Source organism: Dasypus novemcinctus, chromosome 3 (genome assembly GCF_030445035.2).
Source record: "Dasypus novemcinctus isolate mDasNov1 chromosome 3, mDasNov1.1.hap2, whole genome shotgun sequence".
Taxonomy (NCBI): domain Eukaryota; kingdom Metazoa; phylum Chordata; class Mammalia; order Cingulata; family Dasypodidae; genus Dasypus; species Dasypus novemcinctus.
Window position 1 is genome coordinate 12,617,636 of NC_080675.1, and position 14,613 is coordinate 12,632,248.

At 37.7% G+C, this 14,613-nt stretch overlaps 1 long non-coding RNA gene across 2 annotated transcripts in view; it reads right to left on the reverse strand.

Moving 5' to 3' along the window:
- Nucleotides 1–1,711: 1,711 nt before the first annotated feature.
- The window catches only part of LOC101424364 (uncharacterized), a 42,445-nt gene continuing 29,543 nt past the window's right edge, over nucleotides 1,712–14,613 (reverse strand). Inside the window, exon 4 of one of the 2 annotated variants that reach the window (XR_011648271.1) lies at nucleotides 1,712–3,978. This is a non-coding gene — a long non-coding RNA (uncharacterized lncRNA). Of the gene's footprint in view, nucleotides 3,979–13,441; nucleotides 14,108–14,613 lie in introns of those variants that run through there. The other variant, XR_187783.5, reaches the window with a different exon arrangement.

Here is a 14,613-nt window from a genome sequence, read left to right on the forward strand (position 1 = left end):
TTACATCAGCATCCTGGAAAAAAAAGTGCTCCAGTGTATAATTTTCAGTTCTATAATATTCATTTTATTTTTAATGAATTCAAAATATCTGTTGAAATTATCCTTCTACTCATCCATTTTGTTTATCTTTTACCCCTTTTTCTTTAATGTTTTTTTTACTTGATTAAAGAAAATATCAAAATTTTTATTTCACTTTATCTGATGTGGAAATAACATGCAAGTTTTATGTGAAATAATGTCTTACCAATACAGAATACAAAAATTAATCTATTGAGTTTATAGACAAACTAACAGCACAATCAGAAACCTACCAAAGTTTTCTGACAGCCATTTATCTAACATACAGATTGAACTGAGTGACAGAAAACTCATTTTTAATCTTCAGTACATACACCTTGGGTTCAGTTCTATAGGCATTTATTCAGGACTGTGTTTAAAAAATTATATTTAAAAGATGGGTAGGCAGGGACTGTAAACATAAGTTATACACTGTTCCTGCCCTCTAGGAACTTGCATGTTAGTTAAACTTTGATAAAATTACTTAGGTAGAATGTTATTTCTGCCTTCCATAAGCTCAGGGCATATTCCAGTCTTCCTACTGGTTTTAGGAATGTGACAGATTATGGTGGTTAATTGAACTAGAACTTTAGTTTGTGTCATTACCCTGTCAGATTAAAGGGACAGACAGAAGGGAAAAAATGTTATCTCCTTCAAAGCCATTTGCCCAGAATGACTATCACATTTCCTTCATGTTTATCATCAAAATCAATTATATCTACTCTTCAAGGCATACGTACAGTACCATATTTCATTAAGGCTAAGACACCATCAACTTATAACATTCATCATTTTATGATCTACTTAAGAAAGAAAAATGCTGCAATTAAATGATGATACTTCATCCAATGCATCAGCTTTACAATATATCCTGATTTCAGAGAAGGTAAAATGTTTTAAAGAAAATGTGCATAGTAAACTCCATGAAAAACGATATTCTTTGCAAATAGATCAGAGACATTCAAGATGCAGCTTTTTGTGGTATATGCCAAGATATCTGTATTTTAGAAATATTTTTGTTTCCTTTAAATAATTAAAAAGTTGGCAATATTTAAAGTGGCAGGAGGGAGGAACTGGGAACACTTTCTTATAAGGCACCTGCCCTACCCATGAAGTGGTATAGTGATATTTGAATGTGACTTACATTAGCTACAAATGTATATTGCAAGCTCTTTGGCAACTACTAAAAAATGTTAATAATAAACATAATTGATATGCTAAAAGAGGAGAGAAAATGGAATTGTATAACATGTTCAGTTAAAAGCACAGAAGGCATAAAAAAATAGAAAACAAGAAAAGAAAGAAAGAAAGAAAGAAAGAAAGAAAGAAAGAAAGAAAGAAAGAAAGAAAGAAAGAAAGAAAGAAAGAAAGAAAGAAAGAAAGAAAGAAAAGAAAGAAAAGAAAGAAAGAACATGGTCAATGTATAGAAAACAGTCACAGATATGGCAGATATTAATCAAACTGTATAAATAAAAATTACAGATCACTATTTTGCATGAACAATGATGTGCATAAACCTTCAACAAATATTAGCAAATCAAATCTGAATATGTATAAATAGAATTATACGCCACAACCAAGTAGGATTTCATACAAGTGTACAAGGCTGATACAACATTTGAAATGCAGTTAATGAAGTCCATCAGATCACCAGAATAAATGCCTTTAATGTTTTTAAGGAGTTATATTCACAAACCATGTAATCCATCCAAAGTGTACAATCAATGGCCTTCAGTATAATTACAGAGTTGTGCACTCACCACAGTCAATTTTAGAACCTTTTAATTGATTTTTGAAAAACCATACCCTTTATACTTCCTTATTATTAACACTTAGCTTTGGTTTGGTATCATCATTACAACTGATGAAAGAATATTAAAATGTCACTGCTAATTATAGTCCATATTTTCCATTAGGTATATTTTACCTATACAGTACCCTATTATTAACATCTTGTAATAGTGAAGTACATTTGTTTTAGTTCATGGAAGAACATTCTTTATATTAGGCCTATTAACCATATTCATTATCCACAACAGGGTTCACTATATTATACAGTCCCATGTTTCATTCTCCAGCTTTCCTTCTAGTGACATACCTGGCTCTAAATTTCCCATTTCAACTACAATCACAGGCACAATTCAGCACTGTTAATTATACTCAAACTAATGTGCTACCATTATCTCCAATCATTTCCTAATATTTACAAGCAACCTTATTAAAAATTCTGCACAAATTAAGCATCAGCTCCCAATTCTCTTGTCATTCTATGTCCTGGTAACCTATATTCTAGATATTAACTCCATGAGTTTGCTCATTATCTATAGTTCCTATTAGTGAGATCATATAATATTTGTCTTTCATGTCTGTCTAATTTCACTAAATATAATGTCCTCAAGGTCCATCAATGTTGTCACATGCATCAGGACTTCATTCCTTCTTAAAATGAATAATATTCCATTGTATGCATATACCATATTTTATCCATTCATTGGCTGATGGACGCTTGAATTGTTTCCATCTTTTGGCAAGTGTGAATAATGCTGCTATGAACATTGGCATGCATGTATTTGTAAGTGTCCCTGCTTTCAGTTTTTCTGGGTACATAACTAGCAGTGAAATTGCTGGATTATTTGGCAACTCTATACTTAGCTTACTGAGGAACTGCCAAACTGTCTTCCACTGCACATTCTACATTCCCACCAGCAGTGAATGAGTGTTCCTATTTTTCTACATCCTCTCTAAAATTTGCAGTTTTCTCTTTTTTTTTTTAATAGTGGCCAGTCTGACAAGTGTGAAATGATATCTCATTGTGGTTTTGATTTGCATTTCCCTAATAGCTAGTGAAATTGAGCATTTTTTCATGGGCTTTTTAGCCATTTGTGTTTATTCTTTGAAAAAAGTCTGTTCAAGGCTTTTGCCCATTTCTTAATTGAGTTGTTCATCTTTTATTGTTGAGTTGTAGGACTTCTTTATATGTACTCTATGTTAGATCCTTATCAGATATGTAGTTTCCAAATATTTTCTCCCATTGAGTAGGCTGCCTTTCACCTTCTTGACAAAGACCTTTGAAGCACAAAAGTTTTTAATTTTGAGGAAGTACCACTTTTCAATTTTTTCTTTTGTTGCTTGTGCTTTGGGTATAAAGTCTAAAAAACCACTGCAAGATTTTGAAGATGCTTCTCTAGTTTTTCTTCTAGAAGTTTTATAGTCCTGACTCTTATATTTGGGTCTTTGATCCATATTGAATTAATTTTTGTACAGAGTGTGAGATACAGGGTCTCTTTCTTTTCTTTTTTTAATTTTTATTATAGTTTTTTGAAGATACGTACATCATGAAAAATGTTACATTAAAAAATATAAAAGGTTCCCACATACCCTGTACCCTACACCCCCACACTCCTCCCACATCAACAACATCTTTCATCATTGTGGCACATTCATTGCTTTTGGTGAATACATTTTGGAGCACTGCTGCATTGCATGAATTATAGTTTACACTGTAGTTTACACTCTCCCCCAGTACATTCAGTGTGTTATGGCAGGATATATAATGTCCAGCATCTGTCCCTGCACTATCATTTAGGACAACTCCAAGTCTCAAAAATGCTCCCACATCACATCTCTTCTTCCCTCTCCTTGCCCTCAGCAACTACCAAGGCCACTTTCTCCAGATCAATGCTACAGTTTCTTCTATACTTGTCATGATAGTCCTAGAGTGGAATAACAGTAAGTCCACTTTAATCCATATTTTATTCCTCCATCATGTGAACCCTGGGATGGTGATGTCCACTCCACCTCTATATCAAGAGGGAGCTGAGTCCCACATGGTTGATGGATGTGATTTTCCTGCTTGGAGTTGTAGGCACTCTTGGTTCCCTGGTGTGGTGGTTGATCATCTTCACATCCCTGTTAGCTGACCTGGGTAAGTCAGATGAACCAAAGAGTAGGAGTTACAACTCTGCTGAGGCTCAGGGTACATGGTCAGTCCAGAGATTCAAGTCTCCTGGGTATACACCAACCCCAGGGCCAACCACAGGTTCAGTAAAAGTGACAGAAGAGGCATGTGTAGAAAGGTCACATCTGAGTCCAACTCCACCCAAGACCATTTGTTGAAGAGACTGTACTATCCCAGTTAAGTGGACTTGGCAGTCTTGTCAAAAATCAATTTACTGGGAAACGGACTTGGCCTAGTGGTTAGGGAGTCCGTCCACCACATGGGAGGTCCGCGGTTCAAATCCTGGGCCTCCTTGACCCATGTGCAGCTGGCCCAAGCGCAGTGCTGATGCACACAGGGAGTGCTGTGCCAGGCAGGGGTGTCCCCCGAGTAGGGGAGCCCCATGCGCAAGGAGTGCGCCTGTACGGAGAGCCGCCCAGCGCGAAAGAAAGTGCAGCCTGCCCAGGAATGGCGCCGCCCACACTTCCCGTGCCGCTGACGACAACAGAAGTGGACAAGCGGACAAAGAAACAAGATGCAGCAAATAGACACAGAGAACAGAAAACCGAGGGGGGGGGGGGTGGGCGGAATTAAATAAATAAATAAATCTTTAAAAAAAAATCAATTTACCATAGATGTGAGGGTCTATTTCAGAACTCTCAATTCTATACCATTTATCAGTATTTCTATCTTTATGATAGTACCAAGGTGTTTTGACAACTGTACTTTTGTAATATGCTTTAAAGTCAGGAAGTGTGAGTCCTCCAACTTCAATCTTACTTTTCAAGATGTTTTTGAATTTTTGGCCCCCTTTCCCCTCCAAATAAAATTGATAATTGACTTTTCCATTTCTGCAAAGTAGGCTGTTAGAATTTTTATTGGGATTGCTTTGAATCTATAAATCAATTTGGATAGAATTGACATCTTAATGATATTCAGTCATTGCAATCCATGAACATGAAATGTCATTCCATTTATTTAGGTGTTCTTTTATTTCTTTTTGCAATATTTTATAGTTTTCTGAAGACAAGTCCTTTACATTATTGGTTAAATTTATTCCTAAATATTTGATTCTTTCAGTTGCTATTGTAAATGGATTTTTTTCTTCATTTCCTCCTCATATTTTTCATTATTGGTATATAGAAACTACTGAATTTTGCATGTTAATCTTGTATCCCACCACTTTGCTGAACTTGTGTGTTAGCTCTAGTAGCTTTGTTGTAGATTTTTTGGGACTTTCTAATTACAGAATCATGTCATCTGCAAATGAAAGTTTTACCTCTTCTTTTACAATTTGGATGCCTTGTATTTCTATTTGTTAACTAATTGCTGTAGCAATAACTTCTAGCTTGATGTTGAATAACAGTGGTTACAGCAGGCATCTTTTTCTTGTTCCTGAATTGAGATAGAAAACTTTCAGCATTTCACCAATGAGTATGTTGGCTGTGGTCTTTTCATTTATACCCTATATAATGTTGAGGAAGTTTCCTTCTATTCCTAGGTTTCAAATTGTTTTTATCAAGAAAGGATGCTAAATGTTCTCAAATGCTTTTTTTTTTGTCTCTCAGGATGATCATGTGGCTTTACCCTTTGATTTGCTAATGTAGTGTATTCCATTATTTTATTTTTGTGTGTGTTGAAAAACCCTGGCATACCTTGGATAAAATCCACTTGATCGTGGTATATAATTCTTTTAATGAGCTGTTAGATCGATTTGCTTTGTGGAGGGTTTTGCATCTATATTCATTAGAGGGATTGGTCTATAATTTTCTTTTCTTACAGTATCTTTATCTGGGTTTGGTATTATGGTGATGTTGGCTTCATAAAATGAAATAGCTAGTGTTGCCTCTTATTGTAGTTTGAGTCTTTTGTGTACCCCCAAAAATCATATTCACAGAGCTAATCTATTCCTGTGTGTGAAAACCTATTGCAGATAGCACCTTTTGATTATATTACTCTAGTTAAATGTCTTTGATTAGATTGCATGACCTGGGTTCGTTCTTAATCCTCTTACTGGGGTCCTTTATAAACAGAAGGATACAAAGCCACAGATACAGAAAAAAGCTGCAGAGACACAGGATGTCAGTAAACAATGCCCAGAAGCTGAGAAAGAATCCCCAGGAGCCATAAGCTGAACTCAGTAGAACACAGATGTTGAGAGGAAGCCATTTTAGCCAGAAACAGAAAGCAATGAAGCTGGAGGAGAAGGGAGAGATGAATGGATGCTTCCATGTGCCTGACTGTCCACAGCAGTAGCTTGGGGAGAAAGCATCTTCTGATGGTGCCTTGATTTGGACACTTTCACAGCTTCTCAACTATAAGCTTATAAGATAATCAATCTCCATTGTAAAAGCCAACTCATTTCTGGTATATTGTTTTGGCAGTCTTTCACAAACTACAACACCTCCTTTTCAATTTTTAGAAGCGTTTGAGCAAGATTGGTATTAGATTGTCTTTGAATGTGGAAGAATTTACCTATGAAGCCATCCTGTTCTGGGCTTTTCTGTGTTTGGGAGGTTTCTGAGGACTGATATGTTCTCTTTACTTATGATTGGTTGTTAAGGTTTTCTAATTCTTCAGGAATTAGGATAGGTTGTGTGTTTCTAGGAAATTGTCCATTTCATCTAACTTGTCTAATGTGCTGGCATACAATCATTCATAGTATTCTCTTATGATCTTTTTATTTCTGTGGAGTCAGTACTAATGTTCCCTCTCTCATTTCTGATTTTACTTATTTGCATCTCTCTTTTTTCTTTGTAAGTCTAGCTAAATGTTTGTTAATTTATTGATCTTCTCAACCAAGCAACTTTTGATTTTGTTGGTTCTCTCTATTGTTTGGGTTTTTTAAAATTTTTATTTTATTTTATTTTTGCTGCATCGCATAGGTTTCGATATGTTGTGTTCTCATTTTCATTTTGTCTCAAGATATTTACTGATTTCTCTTAATTTCTTTTTTGACAAACCAATTGTTTAAAAGTGGGTTGTTTAACCTCCATATACTTGTGAAATTTCCATTTCTCTATCCGTTATTGATTTCCAGCTTCATTCATTTATGATCAGAGAACAATCTTTATACAACTTCAATCTTTTAAATTTATTTATATCTGTTTTGTGACTCAACATGTGGTCTATCCTGGAGAATGGTCCATGAGTACTTGGAAAGAATGTATATCCTGCTGTCTTGGGGTGCAGTTCTGTACATGTTTGCTATGTCTAGATCATTTATAATATTATTCAAGTTCTCTGTTTACTTATTGATCCTCTGTCTAGATGTTTTATCCAATGAATAAAGTAGTATATTGAAGTCTCCAACTACTTTAGTGGAAATGTCTATTTCTTCCTTCCATTTTACCAGTGTTTGCCTTATGTATTTTGGGGTACTCTGTTTATGTGCATAAATATTTTTGGTTGTTATTGCTTCTTGAAGGATTGCCCATTTTATAATACATACTATCTTTTCTGTGTTTTGTTTTTTTCTAACAGTTTTGCATTTAAAGTCTATTTTATAGTTTATGTTGTAGTTTATACTCTCTCCCAGTCCATTCAGTGGGCTATGGCAAGATATATAATGTCCTGCATCTGTCCCTGCAATATCATTGAGGACATCTCCAAGTCCTGAGAATGCCCCAATATCACACCTCTTTTTCCCTCTCCCTGCCTTCAGCAATTCCCAAGGTCACTATCTCCACATCAATGATATCATTTCTTCCATTGCTAGAGTCACAATAATTCTGTAGTAGAATACCAGTAAGTCCATTCTAATCCATATTTTATTCCTCCATCCTGAGGACCCTGGGATGACGATGTCCACTCTTCCTCTAAATCGAGAGGGGTTTAGATCCCACATGGCCGATGGATGGGATTCTCCTGCTTGCAGCTGTAGACTCTCTCTGTTCCCTGGTGTGGTGGTTGACCATCCTCACCTCCCTGTTAGCTGATCTAGGTAAGTTCAATGAACCGGAGAGTAAGTGTTGCAAATCTGCTGAGGCGCAGGGCCCAGCTGGCACATGGCCAGTCCGGAGATTTAAGTCTCCTGAGCATACACCAACCCCAGTGCCAAGAGAGTGTAAACTACAACATAAACTATAATCCAAACTGTGTAGCAATGCTCCAAAATGTACTCATCAAATGCAATGAATGTACCACACTAATGAAAGAAGTTGTCAATGTGGGAAGAGCGGGGGATGTGGGGAGTGGGGCATATGAGAACCTCTTATATTTTGTAACATAACATTTTGTGTTATTTATGTATCTTTAAAAAATAAAGATAATAAAAAAATAAAGTCTATTTTGTCTGATATTTGTATAGCTACCCCAACTCTTTTTTGGTTACTGTTTGTGTGGGACATCTTTTCCAACCTTTCAACTGCAATGTATTTGTGTCCTTGGGTTTAAGGCGAGTCTCTTATAGATGGCATATAGATGGATTATATTTTTTATCCATTCTACCAATCTGTGTTTCTTGATTGGGGAGTTTATTTCATGAACATTCAATTTTATTACTGTAAATGCAATACTTATTTCAACTACTTTATCCTTAGGCATTTATATGCCATATCTTGTTTTTGTCTTTCTTTTTACCCTTCTAATTACCCTTACTGATCATCTTCATTTCTACACTTTTGTCCAAACCTCTCTCTCCTGTCTTTCCCTTTCAGCCATTGGGACAACCTTTAGTATCTCTTATAGGGCAGATCTCTTGTTGATGAACTCTCTCAGTTTCTGTTTATTTATGAATATTTTAAACTCATCCTTATTTTTGAAGGACAATTTTGCTGGATATTGAATACTTGACGGGCATAGTTTCTCTTTCAGTACCTTAAATATATCATACCACTGCCTTTTCATCTCCATGGTTTCTGATGAGAAATCAGTACTTTCATATTATTGCAGTTCCCTTGTACGTGACAAATCACTTTTCTCATCCCTTATAACAACTTTGCATTTAAAATCTGTTTTGTTTGATATTAATATTGCTACTCCAGCTCTTTTCTGGTTACTAGTTACTAGAATTCTTTTTCCCAATCTTTCACTTTCAACCTGGTTGTGTCCTTACGTCTGAGGTGAGTCTCTTGTAGACAGTATATAGATGGCTTATAGATTTTTATCCATGCTATCAGTCTGTCTTTTAATTGGGGATTTTGAGCCATTAACATTCAGTGTTATTAATGTAAAGGCATTACTTACTTCATCCATTTTGTCCTTTGGCTTTCTGTTGTCATGTCTTACTATTGTCTATCTTCTTACCCTTAAATTTACCCTTCTAAATAATCTTCATTTCTACACTCTTTTCCAAGTCTCTTACTCTTGTTTTTTCCTTTCAGGCTGCAACACTTCCTTTAGTATCCCTTGTAATTCTTGTCTTTTAGTAACATACTTTCTCAGTTTTTATTTTTCTGTGGAGACTTTAAACTCACCCTCATTTTTAAAGGACAGTTTTGTCAAATACAAAATTCTTGGCTGGCAGTTTTTTTTTTTTTTCAGTACCTTAAATCATACCACTGTTCTCTCACCTCCATGGTTTCTGATGAGAGGTTGGGACTTAATCTTATCGAGGATTCCTTGTATGTGATGCTTTGCTTTTCTCTAGCTGTTTTCAGAATTTTCTCTTTATCTCTGATATTTGTCATTCTGAATAGCAAGTGTCTCAGAGTAGGTCTATATGGATTTATTCTGTTTGGGGTCCATTGTACTTCTTGGATATTGGTATTTATGCTTTTCATAAGGTTTGGGAAGGTTTTGGTCATTATTTCCTCAAATATTCTTTCTGCCCCTTTTCCATTCTTTCTCCTTCCACTGGTAACACATATTTGCATGTTTTGTGTTGTCATTCAATTTCCTGAAACCCTGTTATATTTTTTCCATTCTTTCCTGTTTTTGTTCTCCTGTATTTTCCAGTTTGGATGCTCTGCTCTCAAAATCACTAATTCTGTCTTTGAGTAATTCAAACATGCTGTTATGTCCCTCTAATGTATTTTTAATCTCATCCATCATGTCTTTCATTCCTGTAAGTTCCACGACTTTTTAGGCTTTCAAATTGTCCTTTATGATCACCCAGTATCTTCTTTATATCCTTAATCTCTTTAGTCTTATTTTCCTTCAATTCTTTGAATTGATTTAGGAGATTTGTGAGATTGTCATTGATTAGTTGTCTCAAATCCTGTATGGCATTGGGGTATTTGGTTTGTTCCTTCAACTGGGCCATCTTTTCCCGTTTCCTAGTTTGGCTTGTAATTTTTTGCTGTTGTCTAGGCATCTTAATATGTTGGTAAATTTACTCTAATGGTCAATTTCTCTCTCTTGCCTAGTTTTTTTTTTTCCCCCACTGCTCTTTGATTTTTTTTTATTCAACTTATTCTAAATCTTTAAAATTGCCCAGCTTAAGTTATCAAAATTAGGCCAAGGTCTCACTAATGGGGCACAGATTTTCTCTCAAGTGTGGGACTAAAGAGAGACCTCAAAGCAGTTTTTCACTTTGCAAGTTCCTTACTGGCCAGAAGATAGTGCTTGTTAATGAACCTTTCCAAAATGTGTTTCTTTCAACCTCTGCTTTCCCATGTTTGTAGTCTGGATAGAGACAAGATTTGAAGTGGTCTCTGCTGGCTGAATTCACTGAAGAGAAGCCCTCTGACTCACCCTCCTTCTTTCCCTGTTACAGGTGACAAGGAGGAAGTCATGTATTCCCCTCTCAGTCAACTTCAGTAAGCCAGGGGTTTTATCCAGGTTTAATGTCTTGAGGGTGGGGGCTGGGAGTCCTTCCTGGCCACTACAGGAGTTCAGTTACTAGTGTTTGTTGTTTCAGAATCTTCATCTCTCTGTCCCTTGCCCTCCTGGGAGTTGTGCATTTCTGTCCTGGTTTGTTGACCCCCAAAGCATGTCCCTCAGACAGCTTTTTGCCCTTTCTCCATTGTTTTTGTGAGAGAGTTAAGTCTTGCCGGCTGTGGGCAGTTTGGTATTACTTGTGAATTCCTAAAAGATATGTTGATTATGCTTGTAAGCTGGTCTGGTCCTCTGGGCATGATAACCCTTTGATTGTACTAAATTCAAAGGTTTCACTTTTACTTTATTATATCAAGATTAGGCTTTGATTCAACTATGTCATTAGAGCATGCAGGGTTGAGCCCTATGGAATTTGGACTTGTGTATCCTCAGTCATGTAAGACAATTTTATAAAATTTCATAATACTTATTAATATCTCCTGGCAGTTCTGTTTTCCCCTAGAGACCCTGACTAATACAGCTTTGGTACCAGGATTGGTTCTTGAGAATCAAAATTTTAAGGAAGGGATTTCTGAATTGGTTCTGGGGTTTTTGGAGTTGGCTCTCTACTCCAGTTATATTCAAAGGCACTAATGACTCTATTTCCAATGATCAAGATGGCACTGATAATCCATGGTGTGAGTTGACAATAGAGATACACAAATTATCACCAATGGATACAGTTACTTAAATGCTAATAAGGGGCAAGGCTTTAGGGGAAAGTTTTTGGTACCTTAACAGAGTTTTGAGTAGTTAAAAGATATAATGGTGGTTAGTTGTTCCTAAATACACTGGATACAGTTATAAAAGGAAGGGATGAGCTGAAGTCTTCAAATATGCAACTTAAGCACTGCATGAAGGATATGAAAGTTTCTTTGTGTGTCCTGAAAGAAAATTTACTTCCTGTAGCCACAGACTTGAGATTTCTGAAAACCAGACCCAGAATCTCATTGTGTAAGTGGCTCAATTACAATGTAAACTAAATTCCCAAACTTGCAAGATGTCATCAGGTAAATTGAGGGCATTGATTAGAAAGGAATAGGTTCTTGAAAATTGGAATGGGAACATAATCGTTGATAATGACAACAGTGGGGACATTGAAACTCTAGATTCTTCTGAGTCTTTACCAGATAAACCTGTAATGTTCTTCCCTGAGGAAACAGCCACCAGACTCCCAGCCTACACTCATCAAGCCTCAGCTGGCCTTGAGGAAACAGATTACTGACCTCAATCCTGCCCTGAGGAAACAGCTTCCCAACCTACATTCTACTCTGGGGAATCTGCTATCCAATCTCTACCTGAAGAGATTAACCCTATTGTACCTGATAAACCTATAACTACTTCCTTTGAGGAAAGGGCCCTAACTCCTCTGTTTGAAGAGCTCAATCCTGCTTCACCAAGGGAAACTGCGAGGGAATTCCCTGAGGTAACTGGATTGACGACATTTCTAATTCTCCTCATGACCCACCCCCATCAGCCCTCCTTTCTTTCAGACCTATAAATAGTTCCAGAAGGCCCCAAAAGGAGAAGCACAAAGCATGACCCATGAGGATATATGCTATTCTCCAAAAGAAATCCACAAGTTTTCCTACTTACCTAGAAATAAATGAGGGTAATATGTGTTGGCATGTATATTAAGGGTGTGGGATAATGGTGGGAGGAATGTAAAGTTGGATCAGGCTGAATTTATTGATATGGGCCCACTAAGCAGAGATTCTGGATTCAGTATTGTAGCTTGAGTGGTTAGAAAGGGTTCTAACAGTTTGTTCAGCTGGTTGACTGAAACATGGGCCAAAAGGTAGCCGACATTACCTGAGGTTGAAATGCCAGAACTGCCATGACATAATGCAGATGAGGGGATCCAAAGACTTAGAAAGCTTGGAATGTTGAGTTTCTATCATTTAAGAACTGCTAATTCATCCCAGAACTGAACAGAAGATATACCTTTCAGCAGGAATGTGAGGAATAAATTTATCCCTGAAGTGCAATGTGGACTCTCTTTTCCTTTGTGCAGCTATTTTCGTCCTCACGTTTTATCCTGTAGATGTCAACTCTAAGTCACCTTTTATAGATGATTTCCATGACCACCTTATCAAAAGTGAGTTCCCACACACACCCTTATTTTCTATCTCATCTCCTTCTTGGTTCTTAATAACTTATATATTTGCTTATCTTTCTTGAATATATCCAGTTACTGGCTCACTGTCACTCTAACACTTTGTTTCTTAATTCTTGGCAATTTAAATATATATATAAAGAGACATTTTCAGTTGCTGAACTCCCTAATATCTCTTCTAATGATGTTGCCCTCTTCTCCACCTAAAACAGAGTCCCATGGACACACCCTTGATCTTGTCATTACCAACCACCATGTGATCCATTATTTTTTTTTAAAGGTAAAAAAATGTAATACTTTATTAAGGGAAATTAAAAGATGTCCACAATAAAGAGATACATGATTTCATGACTCAGAAGAATTCAGATCTGTTGCTGGAGAAGCTACACCCAGGCCCCCCGGTGCCTAAAGGGAATCTTGTTCAAGATCTGCAGCCTCAGCCTGGCCAAGAGATCACTTCAGACGGAGCACCTAGACCTGGGTCTCCCATGGGACCTTAGGCCTGAGGTAACTGTTTGCTGTCCTCTCCCTAGGTCTCTACTGTCATCTGCTTCTCCTACCCTAACCTGGGGTTCCACCTGGGGCCTTTCTCATTTGTCCCTCTGTGGGGCACCTGGTCACACCCCATGCCTTAAAATTCAGCTGCTCACATTCACATACACTGTCTTTGCTACCCATCTGTTTTCCACACACAGGCATTCCCCCATCATTTCATTATGGAAAATTTCAAACACAGAAAAATTGAAAAGATCATGGAGAAAACAGTCCTAGATCTACCTCTTAGACTCCTGTGTCCCTGTCATGTAACCCATCTACCCCTTGATGTGTGGTGCCTTCCACAGTCAGGGCAGCAGCCAGCACACTGTGCTGAGGGGTATCTGTGACCTGTGACTCCATCCGTTACACTCACTTCTGTCACTGTTTCTCACACACATACATGGCCACAGCGACAAATCGTGTGCCTTCCACTTTATTTTTCCTCTCCTCTCCATAACACATGGTTGAGTTTAAGTAACACCCTTGCGCCCCCTAAACATGCTTAATCTCAGTAGTCCAGCAATTCAGAGCATTGCTTGAAGCTTGCCTTGAGGCCATGAGGCTGCATCTGCCCACCCGTGTATTTATGTGGTGGCAGTCCTCTGCTCACCTGCAGTGAGGAGTAGCTCTGGGGGTGCACAGTGTTGGTGGAGCTCAACATTGAGGTCCAAAGAGAGGGTGAAAACTCCTTGGACTTCTCCCTGGTAGGAGGAGAGAGAGTGCACATATATCCGTAAAGAACTCTTGCTTTGGGGGAAGCTGAAAGATAGTCTCTGAAGCCTGCAATTCATGCTATAAAGCATCACTATCGTGTTTTGCCTTTTATCTGCAGAACTTCCAAAACCATCAGTCCTGGGAGTCTGTTTGGGCCCTAGTGAGTTTACTGCACCACATAAAAGACCTACATAAAAGCTTCATGGGGCTGCTCGTGTCATGGGATGCAGCAGAAAGATGTTCCCCACACCCTTACCATCCCTACCCCCATCCCCCTGCCCCATTGTCCCTTAGGCTGGCTTATTTACAAGTGGGTGCGGTGACCTGTTCTGGACCCCATGACATCATCGAGGGAGGAAGACAGAGAAGAGCATACAAGGTAGTTTCAGCTTGAGTCTGCAAACATTTTGGAGACAGGGGCCAAGACAGGAAGTGGGAGAGGGACTATCCTGAAGGAGGAAGCCAGGAACCCATGGGCCATAACCCACTGAAG